This window comes from Salvelinus alpinus, chromosome 9, assembly GCF_045679555.1.
Source record: "Salvelinus alpinus chromosome 9, SLU_Salpinus.1, whole genome shotgun sequence".
Taxonomy (NCBI): Eukaryota; Metazoa; Chordata; class Actinopteri; order Salmoniformes; family Salmonidae; genus Salvelinus; species Salvelinus alpinus.
Window position 1 is genome coordinate 81516796 of NC_092094.1, and position 6954 is coordinate 81523749.

The window sequence follows — 6954 nt, forward strand, 5'->3', positions numbered from 1 at the left end:
GATGCGCTCGTTGGCTTCCATATCAAGCTGTAGTAAATGGCTAGAATGATGGCTGCTAAGGACACAGACAATACATATGCGAAGACAGTGGCTAGTCTCACCCACTTTTTGTTCGTCTTCGCAGCCATCTTAGCCTTTTTGTCCCCCGTATAGGTGGCAGGTTTGCCCCTCTCCATGTTGGGCATAAAGTCCCGCTCTCTCATATTGCCCCGATTTTTCCCTCGATGCTCTACCACCCCGTCCGTCTTGAAGGTTTCTTGTTATCCACAATACAAGAGAACACAGGAACCTATCCGGTCGAGAGAAGACGTAGAGCCACAGCCTTACTGTGGACCGTCCGCGCTCTTTGACTGTCTATTTTACTTCTAAATATATTTTGGGTTCATTCATTTCATCCTAGAAGGCACTGCGGTTTGTCTCAGAAACCCAGTGCAGCATTGCGTTTCATCATGGACATCACGGATGAGGGAATCAGCTCAGGGGCTCTTGTGATTTTCAGCATCCGCCAGCAGAATCCCAGACAACCAATGTTTATTCCAACAATATTTCCTAAGGAATCAGCAATATAGCGAATCAGCAGTAAAGGATTCGATGTAATTTATTAAAACGATTAAGTGAGACCATACGGTAGGCCTACACAACTGTCTGTACGGTTGCCTACAACAAACGAAGTGAATGGCTCAGCTAAAAATACTTAAGGGTGTGGGGGGGTGGGGGGGTGAAGGTTCTTAAAGAGCCAGCAGCTATGCAGCGGGCTGGATTAACTAATGAAACGTCACCAAACGCACAGCTCATCCCAAAACTACTTGAGTAAATACATATATTTATGCGCATGGTGTAACTGTACAGAGCGAGTAGCCTATGTTTACATATTGACATCAACGTGGAACTGGTGACTAGGAATTTATAGTTTGTGATGATCTAGAGACCACTACTGAAGGCTGAAATTGACACATTTAGCAGTCCCAACGCTTGCTGACATGGCGCGCATGATTTCAACCCATTATGATTTCAGCACCTTGGACAGTGGCCAGTAACTGATAATTACGCGATAGTCCTACAAGTGCATATGGCAACAATTGGTCCTAAATTGGCAGAGCAGTCGGACATTGCGTGAAAAATATTTCATATAGCATATGTGAATTAAATACAAACCTTTTATTTAAACATAATTGATTTACGGATTGAGTCAATAGCTTGAAAGGTCAGCTGTTTAAACAAATATGTTAGCGTCTGCGAATCATGGCAGCTCATGGGATCATCTGGGATTATTTGACTCATACCTACTGTATATGTTCTTAGATTAACAAACAGGTTCACATATCTTCTGAGTGCCATTTCTAAATAATGTCTTAAGAGTAAGAATGTAGGTTCATCTCAGACCTCTGGGACCCCATCAAATCATTGCGTGCGCGTGTTCATATGGGATAGCCAGTGGTATTCAAACTTTTTCAGCGAGGACCCCATTTTGTCCTCCAGAATTTCTGGCGACCCCATTTTTTCACCAAGAATTTCTTGCTGACCCCACCCTTCCCCAAATCTAATGACACAACCATAAAATCGTAAAATTTTGATTTTTACATGAACAAATAACCAAAATGAAAAGAAACCAATATATACATTTACTCAATACATTTTTATTTGTCAAATTATCTTTATCAAAAACGTTGTATATTGTCCCATACAATAATCTGTACTGGTAATTTAATAATTATTTGTATTGCTATTTTTTGGGGGGCTACCCCACTGCAGTTCCCCCGCAACCCCACTATGGGTCGCGACCCTGACTGTGAATACCACTGCTCTTCTAGGCTCTAGTTCATCTGTGCCCAGCGTATGGTCAGGTAACACATTACACACGTTCTCACCCAGCTAGCACAGTGGATCTGGGCCGATTCCGGCTGAGATTCGGGGCACTCGGCTGAGAGTCAGACTTGACCGACGTCATGTGGCCCGAGTCTGGGCCGCCTTCGGCAGTATTACTTATGGCTAGGATGCGGGTATTGAGCTCGGGCCGATTCCGGTGTGAGTTATCTGGCCCAAATGTATTACATGGGGCTCGGGGCAACTCGCTGGCAGAAGATTACACAGGCTGCTTTATATAAATAACATTTCATAATTTATTTTTCCATATTTTCTCATTGTTTCTGTGATCAAAAAATACAATTAACATTTCAATGACATTCTTTAAGAGTCCTGTTTAAGTTGTATTTTAGTATTTTGATACTTTGTGCAAGGCAATTGATAAGCATTAAAGACTTTGTGAATGGAGCCTCCCGAGTGGCGCAGCGGGCCAGGCGAATGCACGCTGACACGGTCACCAGGTGTACAGTGTTTCCTCCGACATAATTTTTTTTTTGGTGGATGCGTATAATTTGTATGCATAAAATGTATTATAGTAATATTTAAAATGACTAAACCGGGTAATTGTGTATACATTTATTTACATTTGCATCAGGCCGATTCTGGGAAGTCATTCATTTTGATTCCGGGCCGAGTCCGAAACCCGATTCTGTCCCGATTCAATCAGTTCCAGCCCCCCGGAAGAGGGCCACTTCTGGGCGGATTCCTCATTGCTAGCTGGGCAGGTGACTGGGGGCTTGACTGACTTATTTGCCTGCTAGATTTAGATGAGTGAGAAATATGAGTGATCAAAAACAGTTTTTCCGTTTAATCCTGTCCCATCCATTGGTAGGCTACATTACATTTCTATTTTGAATTTATTATGGATCCCCATTAGCAGCTACTCTTTCTGTGGTCTGGCAAAATTAAGGCAGACATTACAATACATTCATAACAGATTTCACAACACACTAAGTGTATGCCCTCAGGCCCCTACTCCACTACCACATATCTGCAACACAAAATCCATGTGTACGTGTGTATAGTGTGTATGTTATCATGTGTGTATCCGTCTGCGCTTATGTTTGTGTTGCTTCACAGTCCTCGCTGTTCCATAAGGTGTATGTTTATCAGTTTTTTTTATTTGATTCTACTGCTTGCATCAGTTAGTCATTTGGTACTTGGTATTTTATTAGGATCCCCACTAGCTGTTGCAAAAAGCAGCAGCTACTCTTCCTGGGGTCCACACAAAACATGAAACATGACATAATACAGAACATTAATAGACAAAAACAGCTCAAGGACAGAACTACATACATTTTTTGAAAGGCACACGTAGCCTACATACCAATGTATACACGCAAACTATCTAGGTCAAATAGGGGAGAGGCGTTGTGCCGTGAGGTGTTGCTTTATCTGTTTTGTGAAACCAGGTTTGCTGTTTATTTGAGCAATATGAGATGGAAGGAAGTTCCATGTAATAAGGGCTCTATATAATACTGTACGCTTTCTTGAATTTTTTCTGGATTTGGGGACTGTGAAAAGACCCCTGGTGGGATGTCTGGTGGGGTATGTGTGTGTGTCAGAGCTGTGTTTAAGTTGACTATGCAAACATTTTGGGATTTCCAACACATTAATGTTTCTTATAAAAAGAAGTGCAGTCAGTCAGTCAGTCTCTCCTCAACTCTTAGCCAAAATGTGCCACTCTGTTCTGGGTCAGCTGCATCTTAACTAGGTCTTTCCTTGCAGCACTGGACCACATGACTGGACAATAATAAATATTAGACTAAACTTGAGCCTGCAGAACTTGCTTTCTGGAGTGTGGTGTCAAAAAAGCAGAGCATCTCTTTATTACAGACAGACCTCTCCCCATCTTTACTACCATTGAATCTATATGTTTTGGCCATTACAGTTTATAATCTAAGGTAACGCCAAGTAATTTAGTCTCCTCAATTTGTTCAACAGCCACACCATTCATTATCAGATTCAGCTGAGGTCTAGAACTTAAGGAATGATTTGTACCAAATACAATGTTCTGGACCTGTTTATTACTGGCCACCCATTCCAAAACAGACTGCAACTCTTTGTTAAGGATTTCAGTGACATCATTAGCTGTGGATGTTGATGCGTATATGATTTAATTATTAGCATACATGGACACACATACTTTGTTTAATGCCAGTGGCAGGTCATTGGTAAAAATAGAAAAGAGTAGAGGGCCTAGAGAGCTGCCCTGCGGTACTCCACACTTTACATGTTTGACATAAGAGAAGCTTCCATTAAAGAAAACCCTTTGAGTTATATTGGTTTTATTAGATTGCTAGCTCTGAAAAGCTATAACACATATGTTTTTTCAACAACAGGTTATGGTCAGTCATGGCTCTACGTAGTACTGTGCGCCTCCCATATTCTGTTCTGGACTTGGGGACTGTTAAGAGACCTCTGATGGCATGTCTTGTGGGGTATGCATGAGTGTCTGAGCTGTGTGCTAGTCATTTAAACAGACAGCTCGGTGCTTTCAACATGTCGTTACCTCTCACAAATAAGTAGTGATGAAGTCAATCTCTCCTCAACTTTGAGCCAGGAGAGATTGACATGCATATTATTAATGTTTACTCTCTGTGTGCATCCAAGGGCCAGCCGTGCTGCCCTCTTCTGAGCAAATTGCAATTTTCCTAAGTCCCTCTGTGGCACCTGACCACACGACTGAACAGTAGTCCAGGTGCAACAAAACTATAGGCTGTAGGACCTGCCTTGTTGATAGTGCTGTTAAGAAGGTAGAGCAGCGCTTCATTATGGACAGACTTCTCCCCATCTTAGCTACTGTTGTATCAATATGTTTTGACCATGCCAGTTTACAATCCAGGGTTACTCCAAGCAGTTTAGTCACCTCAACTTGCTCAATTTCCACATAATTTATTACAACATTTAGTTGAGGTTTAGAGTTTAGTGAATGATTTGTCCCAATCACAATGCTTTTAGTTTTTTTTGGTAATATTTAGGACTGACTTATTCCTTGACACCCATTCTGAAACTAACGGCAGCTCTTTGTTTCAGTCGCTGTAGTAGCTGATGTGTATAGGGGCGGCCTGTAACCTAGTGGGCAGCAGGTAGCTTAGTGGTTAGAGCGTTGGACCAGTAACCGAAAGGTTGCTAGATCGAATCCCCGAGCTGACAAGGTAAAAATCTGTTGTTCTGCCCCTGAACAAGGCAGTTAATCCACTGTAAATAAGAATTTGTTCTTATCTGACTTGCCTAGTTAAATAAAGGTTTAAAAAAAATAAACAAATAGTGTTGAGTCATCCGCATGCATAGACACACTGACTTTACTCAAAGCCAGTGGCATGTCGTTAGTAAAGATAGAAAAAAGTAAGGAACAGCTGCCCTGGGGAATTCCTGATTCTACCTGGATTATGTTGGAGAGGCTTCCATTAAAGAACACCCTCTGTGTTCTGTTAGACAGGTAACTCTTTATCTGTAATATAGCAGGAGGTGTAAAGCCGTAACACACAACACGTTTTTCCAGCAGCAGACTATGATCGATAATGTCAAAAGCACCACTTAAGTCTAAAAAAACAGCCTCCATAACCTTTTTATCATCAATTTCTCTCAGTCAATCCTCAGTCATTTGTGTAAGTGCTGTGCTTGTTGAATGTCCATCCCTATAAGCGTGCTGAAAGTCTGTTGTCAATTTGTTTACTGTAAAATAGCATTGTATCTGGTCAAACACATTTATTCCCAAAACTTTACTAAAGGTTGGTAACAGGCTGATTGGTCGGCTATTTGAGCCAGTAAAGAGGGCTTTAATATTCCTAGATAGTGGAATGACACTTGATTCCCTCCAGGCCTGAGGGCACACACTTTCTAGTAGGCTTACATTTAAGATATGGCAAATAGGAGTGGCAATATCGTCTGCTATTATCCTCGGTAATTTTCCATCCAAATTGTCAGACCCCTGTGGCTTGTCATTGTTGATAGACAACAATACTTTTTTCACCTCTACCACACTCACTTTATGGAATTCAAAAGTACAATTCTTGTCTTTCAAAATTTGGTCAGATATACTTGGATGTGTAGTGTCAGCATTTGTTGCTGGCATGTTATGCCTAAGATTGCTAATTTGCCAATGAAAAAATCATTAAAGTAGTTGGCAATATCAGTGGGTTTTGTAATGAATGAGCCATCTGATTCAATGAATGATGGAGCAGAGTTGGCCTTTTTCCCAAAATGTAATTTAAGGTGCTTCAAAGCTTTTTACTATCAGTCTTTATTTCATTTATCTTTGTTTCATAGTATTGTTTCTTCTTCTTTTTATTCAGTTTAGTCACATAATTTCTCAATTTGCAGTATGTTTGCCAATCGGTTGTGCAGCCAGACTTATTTGCCATTCCCTTTGCCTCATCCCTCTCAACCATACCATTTTTCAATTCCTCATCAATCCACAGGGATTTAACAGTTTTCAGTCATTTTCTTAATGGGTGCATGCTTGTTAGTAACTGGCATAACTAATTTCCTAAATGTGTCAAGTGCAGTGTCTGGTTGCGCCTCATTACACACCACAGATATTCGTTACATCTTCAACATAGGAATCAGTACAAAACGTTTTGTATGACCTCTTAAACACATATTAGGCCCAGCCTTTGGAACTGTGGTTTTCCTAGATATGGCTACTATATTGTGATCACTACATCTGATGGATCTGGATACTGCTTTCAAGCACATTTCTGCAGCATTAGTAAAGATGTGATCAATACATGTTGATGATTTCATTCCTGTGCTGTTTGTAAATACCCTGGTAGGTTGACTGATAACCTGAATCAGGTTGCAGGCACTAGTTACAGTTTGAATCTTTTTCTTGAGATGGCAGCTTGATGAAAGCCAGTCAATATTTAAATAACCCAGAAAATATACCTCTCTGTTGATATCACATATGTTATCAAGCATTTCACACATGTTATCCAGATACTGACTGTTAACACTTGGTGGTCTGTAGCAGCTTCCCACAAGAACGGGTGTTTAGGTGAGGCAGATGAACCTGTAGCCATATTACTTCAACGGTATTTAACATGAGATCCTCTGTAATCTTTACAGGAATGTGGTTCTGAATATAAA